This window comes from Mizuhopecten yessoensis, unplaced genomic scaffold (assembly GCF_002113885.1).
Source record: "Mizuhopecten yessoensis strain PY_sf001 unplaced genomic scaffold, ASM211388v2 scaffold10771, whole genome shotgun sequence".
Lineage (NCBI taxonomy): Eukaryota > Metazoa > Mollusca > Bivalvia > Pectinida > Pectinidae > Mizuhopecten > Mizuhopecten yessoensis.
This window is the reverse complement of record NW_018408713.1, coordinates 302,830-318,547: the sequence shown is the minus strand read 5'-3', so window position 1 is coordinate 318,547 and position 15,718 is coordinate 302,830. Positions and strand designations below refer to the sequence as shown.

At 36.4% G+C, this 15,718-nt stretch overlaps 1 protein-coding gene across 2 annotated transcripts in view; it reads left to right on the top strand.

The window, feature by feature from the left end:
* The first annotated feature begins 6,721 nt into the window (after positions 1-6,721).
* Positions 6,722-15,718, top strand: part of LOC110462324 — a 41,562-nt gene continuing 32,565 nt past the window's right edge. The window contains exon 1 of one of the 2 annotated variants that reach the window (XM_021516252.1): positions 6,722-6,837. The gene's annotated coding sequence lies outside the window, so the exon portion shown is untranslated. Of the gene's footprint in view, positions 6,838-6,871; positions 7,062-15,718 lie in introns of those variants that run through there. The other variant, XM_021516253.1, reaches the window with a different exon arrangement.

The following is a 15,718-nucleotide window of genomic DNA, read 5'->3' as shown; positions in this document are numbered from 1 at the left end:
GGCATAGAAATTGTACAAACAAAGTTTGTTAAAAGACTATTGAGAGTAAAGCAATCAACTTCAAACTTGGCTGTTCTGGGTGAATTAGGGAGACATCCCATGTGTGTTGTTTATTATAAAAAGTGTATAAAGTATTGGTTTAATATTTTAAGTATGGACTCCTCTAGATATCCACGAAGGTGCTATGATATGTTAGTAAATTTACACAATGCTGGAAGAGTAACTTGGGCTACAAATATTAGAGATCTATTGTACAAATATGGATTTCATTATGTATGGATATATCATGAAGTTGGCGATGTAAATAGTTTTATGAGACTGTTTACCCAAAGAGTAAAAGACACTTGTATGCAAGAATGGGATTTTGGAATAAATAACTCTAATAAACTGAATTTTTACTCGGATGTCAAAACTTTAATTGAACCCGAACGATACTTATATTGTATTACAAATAAGTCTCATAAAATTGCTCTAACCAGGCTGCGTGTATCCAGTCATGAATTATTTATTGAAAAAGGTCGTGAACTAAAAATTCCAAGGGAAGAAAGATTATGTAATTACTGTTTATATACAAACAATACAAGACTCATTGAAGATGAATATCATTTTTTATTACACTGTCCATTATATGAACATATAAGACAAATGTGTGCATTGGAAAACTATGTTGAAGCAAAATATATGTTAATAACTGGAAATGAAGATAAATTAAGAAATGTTGCTAAATTTGTATATTTAGCTTTTGAAGCAAGATCAAATTATATTATATCTGTGACATCACAAATTTAGTATTATTAAATCGGAAGTCAGTGCTATATATTAGTAAATTGTACGTTATAAGGTACTTTGCAGAAATTGTTTTTGATGTAAAAATTGTGTGAATATGGTTATTATGTACTGTGCAAATTGTACTATGGGCTAGTTGGCCTTGAAATACTTAATAAAATATCTTGAACTTGAACTTGAACTTGAACTTGATATACGTTAATCATTTAAAACTTAATACAGAATTCTGGTACAAATTATACAACAACTTATATATTACACTACATAATTGCGATCCACCAGTTATTACCCGTTATGTGAGAGTATTATTTTCAACAATTTATTATGAATAATAATAATTATAATAATTTGGGGTTCTTATATACCGCTTTATCACAACCTAGTTAGTAGGTTCACAAATTATTATCCGTGGTTATAAAGCATTTGCAACCAGCCAATATCTTTTTCTCAACTCCCTCGGGAGCTTACAGCCGGTGCTGCCTTTACGGCACTCAAAGCTAGCATTCTAGCACTGCCCATTCACGTACTCATTTACAGCTGAGTAGACTGGAACAAGCGGAGTATAGTATCTTGCTCAAAGGTACAATACAGTACCGTGTCGTGACGCGAACCCGCCACCCTTCGGTCACGAGTCCGACGTCATACCACATTGTTCTGCGAGTACCAGTCTGGCTTTATCTACTGCTGATCAGCTAATTGGTTGTTGTTGTTTTTTTAATTTTGGGTTGTTGACTTAAAACGTATGTCATGTAGGCAGGGGAAACCTTTGAAGCTGGTTTAATGTAAGGATAACGTTACGTGAGTCACTAAAAGGAAAACGTTTTTCGTTTATTATTACAGATACATTTTTACGTTCTAGTGTAACGTTATTAAAACGGGAGTCCCACAGGGTTCCAGTATTGGTCCATAATATCTCTTGACTCATTCGTTATAATTATTTACATGATATTGCCAATGTTGTTGGTTTTTTTGTCAATTTGAGTTGAATCTTGTTGCTGACGTACAACTGTTTTAATAACATCTAGACTTTGTCTCGAAGTGGAAACTATATAAATAAATTGATATCGGAGTTGGGCAAAGCGTTGGTTAGTGACTTTTAACCATGAAAAAAAAACAAGATTTATTCATAACATGTTATTTCAATTCTAACTGTCAATTTGACCGGATTTTACAGAAACTCATTAACACTTTGGTGTTGTTTTCAAAACATATGGAAATGGTTGGATCATATAAATTATGTTTATAATTTGGAATTAAAAATGAATTGTTCTCACGATATTAATGGAAAAGAAATGCTGAAAAATTATACCACTTCTACTTTATCGGTTTTTGAATACCATGTGAAATGTGGAACGATTGCATACTCGTAGAACCAGACTTGCTAGAAAAAGTACAAAGTTATATATCATTACTACTTTTTCATCATATGTTTATACTTCTTCGTCTTATAAGATTATAATTAGTTTAGAAAATCTATCGATACAAGAGAAAATTGCAGTTGTTTTACAAGATGCAAAACCGTTCAACGGGAGGTAACTCGCATTAAATATTTCGTTGCGATATATAAGTGTTGATGGGTTTTTTAAGTGGAAGTTACATATAGAACAACCGATGCGATCGATGTCTGTAAAATAACGATGGACATATTATTTAGATGTAAACCGAGGTTTGAGAAAATACAAACGCGTGTGGCACAGCCCGTAACGGTAAATTGGTGCGCCCAAATCACCTGGACCGGTTATATTAAATTAGATGTATTTTATTTAGCATCAATTAACATGTTCCCCACTTTCATGCGACACATTAATTGATTACAACTAACATGTAGTTTGCTTGAATTACCAATAAATACACCTGTAATATTTGCGCCACCGGGACAGATATCAATTTTTCTTGTTGTATTGTCAGCTTGAATACGTTGAATATGGAAGCTGTATGTGACTTTGTCTGCAATTCTTTTACTCAATAATCTGATAAAAAAAAACACTTCATGTCTTCGTTTTTCACGCACTGATCATATGTAGAAAGGAAATACAATAATATCTTAAACAAAAATGTTAAAATTAAGCGAACAACTCGTTAAGTTGATCCCATTTTGTGCAATAATTAAGCGGACCCCGCGGGATGCCTAGAGAGTACCTCGGGCTATATCGAGGATAAGCCCTGCGGGGCGTATCTGGAGAATGTTATATCGAAGACACCCGCGGGGTACTGAAGGTTGAGTATAACGAGGTCAGTCTGCATGGAGAGAACTCTCCAGGTATAAGTTCCGTCTATCCTCTTCTGAGACCAGCCCTGTGCAACGTTACCGTAAACAGACATTCCATAGAGGATCCGAGAGGGGTGTCACCAGCGCACATAACACCCCCTCGGTTAAAAAAATATAGGATATATCAGAGACGTATATTACAAATCTCTGTATTATACGTCTCTGGATATATACTGCATCCATCGCGTGACGACCCCAAGCTTCGTTTGATGTGTGCACAGTAACCTGAAAGTGAATGCTTTAGGTTACAATAAGCGTATCTGAATAATATATTTTTATTTCTTGACTTCTAGTTGTGTATTACACTGTCCAAGCCACACCCCACCCACCCACTGGGGTGAAATAGTTGACACTAATTGATTTGATATCACGCCCCAGCAGCAACTAAACGGGTCAGCGAACCATATTAGAGACGTTTGTATTTGTAAGGTCAGTGGTCCGTAGAAGGTTTCATTAATACGTTTGCAATAAGGACAATAAACGTTACATTTTAATGCTTTCAAATTAGGAAACTATGCGAGAAAGTGAAATCGCGGACTTAGCTATCTAGATAGCCAATATCTAATTCCGTGGTTATATCAGAGACGTATATATTACATATACGTCTCTGGTTATATCACGGAATTAGATTAGATTGCTATCTAAGTCCGTGGTTATATCAATAAATCAGAGACGTATATATTACGTGATATATACGTCTTTGAGTACATGTAAAGAAGTATTTGAGCCAATGATTGGAAGCGATTGTCATTCATGCTAGATAGACCAGCAGGTAATCAAGCGATGTGTATTTACTAGAAACGAAACTAGATTTGTTTTCTTCAGCATAAATTTTAAATAAATAGATAAAATGATAATAATATGTTGACGATTCATTCCATCGGGGCAGTTTACAAAAAAACAATCAAAGTTACCAAGTCACTCAAGACAGGTATACAATTTTGTGGAACATGACATGGTTCAGTCTACATGCGTCGTAAAATGAACTGCAAATCTGGAACGGTGACAACCCAATGAAAAAAATCTGGATCAACCCCTGCATTCTGTCCGCAATATTTCAGAAATAATTAGATTCAACATCACAAAAATATGTTTATATTTTGGGATGTAAACTGATCATCTTTCATGAATATATGACCTTTGAAAATTACTTTAAACTAAAATAGGATAAACATGTACCTGTAAACAAAACCACAAAATGACAGGTAAAAGTAATTGTACAAATGCCCACTGGGACTGGAGATCAGAGGGTTAATGCGATATACTAATTTTGGATTGAAAATGTTAGTAAAATAGTTACCGTAAATGAGCACGAAGACAATTGACGAAGAATGAAGGTACATAAAAAATCCAATATATATCAGATTGTCGACTTACCAACTCTAAAACTTCTTTATTTGAAAAGCCTATTTTAGCAGTTAAGATTTGCCGACTCTAATCATTAGCAAATACTGGATCTTTATATGTATGTTCCCATTGGTCTTTAATTGTGAATTGGTACTTAAATTGAAACTGATTGGAAAGACTAAATGGCCGATAGCTGGCCATCTTTGATTTTGACAGTTAAGTTTTGTTATCTCTATTTCTCACAAAGTACTCGGGGATCTTTCTCAAATCATATGTGTCTGTATGTTCGCCTAAGTTGGTCCCTTGTTAAAAATATCCCGACTTTAATGAGAATGCATCCTTCATTGACAGCACTTCTAATTATGTGAAAATTACAATTGTTTTAGATTTTAGCAAATAGGTCAGTTTTTTATACAATTATATTTGTATCTTAAACAGGATAATGTACAAGCAGGGGCGTAACAAACGGGTTTTCAATGTGTAAGCCCAATGATGAAATGTGCTGCCGAAGGCAACACACCGAAGCGCGTAGCGCGAGGAGGGGGAGGGTATGGGAGGCAGGCGCGTAGCTGTGCTTTTTCGATATGCATGCAGAAAGTCGCACCGAAGGTGCGAATGCGAGCGCCGAAGGCGCGAATCCATTCTAGGGGGGTACGGGGGCATGCCCTACCGGCTTCTTTTTTTTTTTTAGATCTAGAAGCTCTGTTGTGCCATCTGGTGGCTTTTTAGATACATTTTTGAGTGTTTTAATTTATTTTACAGACAACATTTTTTGGTTGATTCATTCACTTTGTTGTTGGAAAGCATCGCAAAAATTCAAATGTATTTCAAATGCGAAAGACAGCTCTCCTTTTTTTTCTCTACGCCAAAAATGTGTCGATTGTTGGAACTCCTCGAAAATATCCGTTGCGTCATATCTCTTTCCTGATGAATCTAAATTAACTAGATATTTAAAATGTCGGAGCCAATGTAAACAGATTGATTTCAGATTTTTTGCTGTTGTGTCCACCAAACCCTTTTTATATCATCAACATTTCTCAGAACATAAGATGACGGTAGCTCCTATTTCGATGTTTAGATATATGTATAGATCTACATATATATCCAGGAGCCCTACTGAAGATAGACCTAGGACTACTCTTAAAAACATACTTTATAAGTTCATGACGGGGAAAAATGAATGTATCTAACTACGTGTATCTATGATGTGAAATTCTCAATAGACCTATATAATGTCACAGATAAGCAAAAGCTAGGGGGTCTTACCCCTTCCCATCGATGTGGGTTGTGGGGGTCTCCCCCAGGAGATTTTTTTGTTTTCTAGAACGCCTGAGACGCGTTCTCCCGTGTTCTGGCGTCAGTTTCAATGGCCATTTTAAAGCAAGAAAATATTATTTTCCCCCATTATTTTACAAATATTTTGCTTTTTAATATTTTGTATCATATTGTCTTTGTCGCCTTTTTATTATTAAAATGATGTGTAAGCCCGGGCTTTTTTGCTACATAGGTTGTTACGCGCCTGACAAGCTTCCTGTTAAGATCTCCAACATGGGACTGGGTAATAGATCGAAGAAGGTAAAAGATCATATTTTGTAGATCTGATAAAGACCCTTTGATGATGGGTGCCAAGATCCGTTTAGGATCTCTTACAAAGTGTTCCAACCAAGTTTTGTTTTTGGGGGGTTGTTGGTTGGAACATTTCTATTTCATAATGCCGTAAAGATTTACTGTACAAACTGGCTTCTTACGCCAGTGCGGAATACTATCAGCAAACGTAGCCTAATTAAGTATCTTAAGTATACAAACACTTTCATTCCATGCTTTTGTTTAATGCTTTCAATATCATTTTATGTTATAAGTTAACTTATCAGGAATATAAAAAAAAAGTTAAAAAAATAAATAAATAAATAAATGAAAGTGTCTTTTTTATCTGTTACTAAATGACCTGCCGAGTTCAAAACGACCTGTTCATAAAAATGGAAATGCCAAGGAGTGGATCTGTTGCAGAACAAAATATTGTCGATCTTTTCAGTATGCCCCGGCCCATTTTTCAGTCCAATGTAGGCCTACAGCAACTCATGTTTTACAGAAATCGTTTATGCAACGCACGTGCAAGATTCTTTTCAGAAGCTTTTATATAATTTAATAAATTTACGTGATGCCTCCTGCTCATAAAATTATGAAGAAGTCTTAATTGAGTTAGCCATCCTTTATCATTAAAGCACGAGTAAATGACTAACGTTGCCAAGAACTGTCTACTAGACTACACCATAACAAATTTGTTTGTTAGAGTTACCTCCCATTACTTATGTTGTGGGATGGCGCTTGACACGGAAGTAAAAATTGATGAAGAGCAGACGGAATGAGGATGAAAATTATTCCAGAGGCGAAAATGTCGACTTCGTGGCGATTTAGCAAAGGCTAAACTCAGAAAGGTAAAAAGCTCTTAGTCAAGATTGATACTGAATAATTTTACTAACGTTACAGGTGTTTATCGGTGAAAATTCCATCACTGATCTGTCAACGGAATACCCACATGTTGGTATGCAACACAGCAGCTTCCTTGTGATGTATTGTGTCTTTCTGACTAATATAACTGTGAGAAGAAAACGTGAGTCAGTCATACACTACAAGTGGATGAAGGTGTGATCGCTGTGAGGTAATGATTATAGAGCAGGTCTGTAGATATAGTACCTTACTGATTTCACGACACAAATTATGAGCATTAAAATTTATTTATTATAGATTAATGGACAGTAAGCAGTAAGTAGGCCTAGTTGAACGTTACGTGCATATCATACCTGCGCGTCGATACCTGGCACTACTTCACGTCTAGTTATTCGAGAAGCTATATTATAGGCCTACATGGTTTCCTTGTGCATGTGATGAACATTTATTGTTGTCGAGATATGATCCCATTGCTAGGAGTCCAACAAGGGATTATTCTTCTACCTGTATGGAGACAGAGTGTAAATTCTCCAACGCATTGGGAGCAACTAGCTGGAAAATTCCGTTATTTACAATTAAAAGATTAAAAACAGCAGGTGATGTTGAATTTGGGTGATGAAACTATAATGATAGATGTTGAATTTGGGTCATGTTTGAAGACTGTAATGCAGACCGCCGGAATCCCTATAGTCCAGTGCTAACTGCCCAATAGCTGAGTAATGGAAAAATGTGTGACAAAATCAAGATGTACATGTTGTTGTGACTATGCTGGTGATTGCAGGTAGCTCAATTGATTAGAGAATTCTGTCAAGTAGTTCAGAGGTCCCGATCAGTTTGAATTCTTGTCTGGTCTTGCATATATTTCCTCTACTGTTACAGTGCACGTGGTGACTGACTGAACAACTCTTGTTTCAAATATTTGAAACAGAGGTAATAATTTTTTCGATGTACTCTCTCAGCTAGGCCTAGGAGTCTAACCTGGGACCTCTGGTTAAGTCTTACACTCTACCGAATGAGCTAAAGAGAGTCTCCCCAGCTGAGTCAGTAGGAAGCGACTGTTATTTTACAGGGTGACATATAGCATGCTTCCCATCCAGGATTAAGAACCCGTCCCGAGTTTCCAGGGCCGTAGCAATTCCTCTGCAAGTACTGCTGTGTATTTTTGTCATATTTTCCGGGGTCCCTACGTGGGTTCCAATGTAGCAGAGGTCATTATTTGTTCAATGCATGCCTGCGCTGGTTTACTTAGTTTTATGCTCTACCAAATTAGCTAAAGAGAAATTCTCCCTAGCCAAGTCGGTAAGAAGCAGCTATATTTTACAAGGGTGACATGTATTGTATGTGTGCTTGGCAGGGGGATACTCAAACGTGATCATGAGTTGTACATTTTTGGGGTCAAAGACTTGGAAAAATAAGGGAGGTGTAGCAGGACTGGGCCCAGTGACTGCAGATGACCAACCAGTAGCACTATTTTGTAGAGGTTTAGGAGGTCCTGGGTTCAAATCTCAGTCTGGCCCGTTGCATTTCTTTCCCCTGTGACGTAAAGATGTTTTGGCTCACCACGTGTACCAGTGTGACAGAATTACTATTTTTCCATAAAAAAAACACATTCCCATTTTTTTCAGGGTGTTATACCATTTGTGTGAAAGAAGCTAAGTAACAGACTAACAGGTACAATGCTGGAGTCCCTAAGTGGGCAAGGGTCACCAATGTAACTAGCAGAACTAGATGGGGTCAATCAATGACGACCAGGTAGTTAAATTGGTAGAGCATTTGTCTAGAGTTAGGAGGGTCTTGGGTTCGAATATCGGTCTAGTCATGCATTTTCCATCTCCTGTTACAGTGGTGCCTATGACCGACCCGTGTTTCAAGCATTTGGTTTACGTTTTGAAAGGGGATACCCAAACCTGGGTTGTAAATAGTTGTGTCTTCGGCGGGCAAATGCAAAGACTTAGAAAAAGGAGGGAGGAATGTAGCGGAACTGGACTGGGTCGATCATCGGTGACCTCAATTGGTAGAGTGTCCGTCTAGAGTGTGAAGGGTCTCAGGTTCGAACCCGTGTCTGGCTGTGCATTTTTCCCTCTCCTGTTACATATAACCATGATCAATTTGACAGTAGTTTACTAAAATTGAGGCACAAACAAGTGATTTTTTAAGGTGAATTTTAGGACTTATAAAGGCCCCTTTCTCTAGATAATGTGTGGTTTGTTTTTGCTGAAATCACTGCAAAAATGCTAATTGAGTGCAATATTTTCCCAAAGTCACAAGGCACAGGCCCCTGTTAAAAAGAGGTAGAAAAATCACTGCAAACCATGAGATGGTTTATTTTCACCACAGTGTGATTGAGGGAAATATATTAGAAATTTCATCGTAATATTTAAATAGTAGTTGTAGACTAATGGTATGACGTCGACAACGGTGAGTTAATATAGCTATACTGCAATAAGCTTGGACCATGACCTCCAAACTTTTCCTCTACATTTCTCACTTCTTTTTTTCTGAGTCTTCGCCCCCGAAGACGACCACTATTTACAACCATAAATCATGTATCCCCCCTGGTTAGGATACACCCAGTACTTGAAACGAGGGTTGGTCAGAGGCACCACGGTAACAGGAGAGGAAAGTGCACGGCCAGACAGGTATTACCCGGGACCTCCAAACTCGAGACGGATGTTGGAACCAACTGAGCTACAAGATAGCCAGCAATGGACCAACTCCAATTCTGCTTCAAGTATAATTCTCTCCCTATCTTCTTCTATGTCATACAATTTTAAAACAACTCCACTTTTTTCAATAATTCCATTTCGGCTATGCAAAAATGACCCCATTTAATTTGAAAGGACCCCATTAGCTATATAATTAATTTGATTATTTATCAAAATACTTAAAAAATTGCACATCATTTTCTGTACTACTTGCACATTATATAAATACCATTAAGTCCCAATTAGAAGTCATATATATTGATTGAGAAACATGACTTTAACTTTTGCTTCATTTAAAAACATGTAAGCTTTATATATCAACACTGTATTAATACACAAAATATGTATCTCCTTGTATTAATTTTAATTTGAGTATTGTTACATGTAGGTGAACCAGGAAATAAGATCAACAAAATAAGCAATAGAGACTAGTGCTTCAATCCTATAATAACTAAGTACTACTGTGATCTGTTGTCAAAACTAGCAATATGCATTGTACATGTTTGTATATAAATGTATATCCTGTACATGTATGTATATAAATGTATATCCTGTACATGTATGTATATAAATGTATATCCTGTACATGTACAAAGCCTGAAGTTCCTGTTCTATGTAGTACGCACTACATACATAGGGAAAGAAAATTTGACATTTATTTTTATTTTTTTATCGTTCAGCTTCAATTGTATACAACTGTTTGGGTCCTGTTTGAAATGGTTTGTACTGCAATTACATAACCTTATTTATTTTGCAACAATTTTCAAACAATTTTTACAACTTAAGTTAATCAATCTTTAATTGTCGGCTTGGATGTTAGCGCGTTGTGGACTTAATGTAGGAGGAAACCGGAGTACCCGGAGAAAGCTCACTTGACCTGGCAGGTGACCATGACCCCATACCTTTTCACATCCGAATTGAAAGGCAAGTGTGCTACCCACTGCCAGTCTTTATAAATTCTACCAGGATTGGTCCAAGGTCTGCCCCCCCCCCCCCCTTGGGGACTCAATCCCTGGGTTAAACTTTGAAATGGTCAAGATACCCACCCCAAACCATATGTATATATGATTACTGTACAAAAAGAGACAAACAAATTCATGTCCATATAATATATGTACATTTTTTGAGTATAAAGATACAAATACACATCTGCCTAACAGGACGGCATGCCCTGGGGTCTGGCCCCACCCTTGGAAATTTAATCTCTGGTTATAACTTTGAAAATCAAATGGTTGGAATCTCCCCCCAGGGCTTCAAGTAGATTTGTTTCTTTAATGGTCTGGTACGCTACTAGTCAAAAATATCTACACACTAACTTGAAAATCTGGTGGCCTAGTCCAAATTTTCTTCCCACCAAGTTACAATTTGTTCCTGTTTTGGGAAGAAGGTTACCAGTGTACTGTTGTATCTTTTTTGATGTTTGAATATTGTTCATGTGAGTGAAATATCACAGAAATGAAATTATTATGTATACTTTATAATTTCTTTCATTGGCCTTTCTATTTACTTTCCTTTTTGTCTTATAAAGGCCCCTTCCTCTAAATATATTCTGCTGGTTTTTTCCCAAAATCAATGCAAAAATTCGCTTTATTTTCTCAAAAATGCTTTTTGTAGGTGACATTTTTCTAAAGTCACGGGGCACAGGCCCCTGTGGAAAGGAGGTAGAAAAATCACTTATAGTGTAGAGGGTAGAAATCAAAAATCAAATTAAAACGAGAATTCATATGCAAGATGGGACTCATTGTTACAACAGGATCCAACAATATGTATGTCAAAATAATAAATAATTGTTCGATGTGTATGTCTTATTTTTTTCCGTCCATGATGTTTGATAATTAAAACTCCACAACATCATATAGTGTCTTTCTAGCAAGGAGAGTCATGCATGTCTGTAATGAAACCCCTTGATATAAATGTCTACCCTGATCTTGTATATATATGTACGGTACACATGTGTGTACTCTGTGCACTTCAACCAGGAAGTCTTAAACATAACTATGTAAACACAGCTAGAAAGGACTATTTGTAGTTATAGTTCGTGTTGCATGAACCTAATAATAGAATAATTTGGCCACTCCTGTTCTGAAATATTTTAATATCTTCAAGGTTATAATTATTGGTAAAGGTATATTAAATAACAAATGTTTATCTAGTTGATAATATGAGTAAGAAATGAGACTGTGGTGCAATGTATACTGATATTTTAAAGTCTGGTGCAATAATGATTTACCTGACATGTATAATATACCATTTTTAAAGCAAAATCCTTTTTTTTTAAGCTACATTTGTATTTTTAGCCTTTTGCATCAATACCTAGTAATATTAATGCATTAAATATTCAAAATGTTTTTTATTCAAAACTCATCAAAAATACTTAAATATTTGGATTCAAAATATTCTCCTTAAGACATAAGTTGGCAGACACTTAATTTTGACCCCAAAAAAAGCCCAAATATTTCATTTAGACCGTTCAAGTTGACCTAACAAGGCTATAGAACAAACTCAACCAGATGCTCAATGTTTCGTCTTATACATATTATATGTCATTTGAATTGTGTTTCCTTGATACTTGTAACCAAGGACAAACATATTAGCTATAATTACATGTAACAGCGATCTACATTTTGACTGGTTTGGGGGACTGTTGAACTATACATACTGAATCAATAACAAGGAGTTTGATTTTCAGCAAAGTTACTGGAAAAAAATTGTGCTCAATAATTTGGCACTTAATGTACGTTACTATACAGGATATAATTTCTTGAAGTTACAGTCACATATTTGTAATCCAGAAGAACCGAAGGTCGATGTCTTTAGAGGGAATTAGAGTATCAGGTATGTGCATGTATATAATTTCTTGAATTTACAGTCACATATTTGTAATCCAGAAGAACTGAAGGTCGAGGTCCTTAGAGGGAATTAGAGTATCAGGTATGTACATGTACTTATTACATGTTATAGACGTGGCTAGAATTAAGCTGTTACAGAGATGCTTATATATCTGTTTTGGTTTGGACTCCACCTATTTTAAAAGCACCCAAGTTGAACTTTTAAGACTCCAGGAAATGCTTAAGGAAACTCAACAAAAACAATTTCTGTTGGTGTCACTGCATACTTGGGCCTAAGTGACACTAAAAAACCTATTCTCACTAGTATATTATGAAATTGCAGTAAATAACAAATGAGTCCTGAGTCCTATACTCCTAGAATTTTGATGTGACTCGTCGAATGTCTAGAAATACAGAAATCTAACATTGTGGGACCCATTGTTTTTAGAAATACAGTTGAAAAGAACCCATGAAAAAAAATAGTAGTTTGATCATTCTATAAATTGTCAGAAAAAAAAGAGGGGAGAGGAAGCTAAGCGAATACATATTGGTGGGGGTAATTGGGGAGGGGGAGGTGGCCAAGGGAGTGTTGGGGGTGGAAGGGGCGGAGGGGGTTTATGGGGGGTGCTAATGGAAATTTTCAGCTGATATTCGGCCCCTAACAATCATGGATCCTGACCCCAGTTGTTTTTAAGTGTCTTGGCGTACATATGGGTCATCTAGTTATCAATGACAATGGTGTTTGCTGTGGCTGTGGTGGAGTATAATTTATGGGCGACAGACACTGTAATATGCATCAGTATTGATTCAGTGCTATAACAAGTTTGTACTCTCAGAGTTAATGGTTATAGTTTGTCTCCCATACAGTCCAACAGTTGGGCAAACACGATTGTCACCGAATCCTTTTGGAGTTAACATTTTGTTGTTTTATCTTTTGTGAGTACAGCTTAAAGTTTAGATTTACAGTGCGTTGTTTGACCTGACAAGCCAGCTCACCTGATAAGCATGCTCCCCTGATAAGCAAGCTCTTTGTATTGAATAATAAATAAAGTTCTTTTCTTGTCTATCTTATAGATAACAAGTCTGTAGATCTAGTTTATTACGATAAAATATTGTGTACAATGAAATGAAACCATTTCCAACTTTAAGACGTAAGTAACTGATTCTAACTTGTCTTTCCATATGACCATATTACATGAAAGGCATAGTATGATTTGGTGCTGTCTGCCTATCCAAATTGCTAACTTTGTAATTCGTTTTTGGATTTGTATCAAACTTTAGGTGATTGTTGGTCATAATCCAAGAGTAATATTGTCCTGACCTTGACCCAAGGTAAAAAAAAAAGCCAAGGTCAAAGTCATGGAGTATCAACATCTTACAGAATGTGTTTGGGTCATAATATTTTGCTCTTTTTGATCAAATGATTTACTTCAGATGTGATTTTTCTAATGTAATAGCTAGGCACATCACTTGGGACAACCTCCACATACCGATATTATACAATTAAAATGTTAATCCATCTGTCTGATTACTTAACTTATTGATAAGAAAACAGTGCTCCACAACCTTCACCTAAATATTATGTCATGATACGAGGGAATTGTGTGCACCCGTTAACAGTGCCTATTTTTGTCTCCATTTTATGTCTTTGAGCTGTTCAGTAAATGCATGCTATATTTATCATTAAATTCTACCTTGTTTGTGCTCAGCAAACTGCAGCCAGAGATTAAGTGTTATTAAAGGTTGATAACCATCACCTTTATACTTCTTTGTTATGAACTTACCTGTAGCCTCCACGTGGTTTTGTCTGTACAATGTATATAGAATTGTCATTAATATCACCAACGCCACAATTTTCCATAAAGTTCTCATTATATGCGTTTTCATTGGACTCGGTATGTCTAGATACTGCCTTTACGTTTCAGAATTTGGAACAAAGTAAAGAGGGATTACTGTGATGAATAATTAGGGCCCCGTATCGGAGATACGGGTGCCCTATAGTAATCACTCTGTCTGTCTGTCTGTCCGTCCACAAATTTTGTTCCTGGCTGATAACTTTGATATTTATTGACCGATGTACATGAAACTTGGTCAAGATGTTCAGTTCACAAAAATACACATTGAGGTAAAAAGTCAAGACCAAAGGTCAATGTCCCTAGGGTCAAAGGTCGAGGTCAAATTTTACATCTTTTCACTGATAACATTTTGTTATGACATTATAAAGCAAAGTTGATCAGAATTAATCAAGGAGTCAACTGACCAAAGGTCAAGGTCAAGGTCATCTGGTCAAGGTCAAATTTTGTAGCTTTTCACTGGTGAACATTTTGCAATGACATTATGAAGCAAAGTTGTTCAGAATTAAACAAAGAGACACACTGAGGTAAAAAGTCGAGGGTCAAGGTCATTAGATTCAAAGGTCAAGGTCAAATTTTGCATCTTTTCACTGATGAACATTTTGTTATGACATGATGAAGCAAAGTTGATCAGAATTAAACAAGGAGTCAATTGTCCAAAGGTCAAGGTCATTGGGTCAAAGGTCAAGGTTAACTTTTGTATCTTTTCACTGGTGAACATTTCACTATGACACTTTGAAGCAATGTTGCTCAGGGTTAAACAAGGAGTCAATTGACCAAAGGTCAAGGTCTCTGGGTCAAAGGTGAAAGTTAAATTTTTTACCTTTTCCCGGATGAACATTTTGTTATGACATTAAGAACTTAACACAGAGTCAACTGACCTTAGGTCCAGGTTACGGGGTCCAAAGGGTCAAGGTCAAGTTTTGTATTTTTCACTGATGAACATTTTGTTATGATATTAAGAAGCAAAGTTGGTCAGAATTAAAGAATAAGTCAACTGACCAAAGATCACTGTCACTGGGTTAATGGTCAAGGTCATTTGGGTCCAAAGGTCAAAGACAAAGTGGATCTCTGACTTTGACCCTGGCTCTTGACGGAGGAGGTATATAAGGTGAAATAAAACAAATCAAAGCTAACACATGAGTATTGCACCGGTAGTTACATTTCTGTTAGCCCAGCAAATATGGAGGTGGAAGGAAACAAGACTCGCATCATAGTACATGTAAAATGTATATTTTGCTTCCTTGCGATTCTTTTTGAAGTCCAAATGTCAAATGTCAGCTATATGGGCAGATTGCTTCTTGATGATTATGGGGGATATATTAATTGGCACGAGACGGGGCCCTTACTGACCTGCCAGTGTTCTAGTTTAAGACTCTTTCATGCCCTTTCCTACACCCTTGGGCATGAAAGAGTATTTTTCTCTCATTCCAACCACCAGAATAATCTCAGAAACCATGAAAATGCGTTTGGACTGACTAC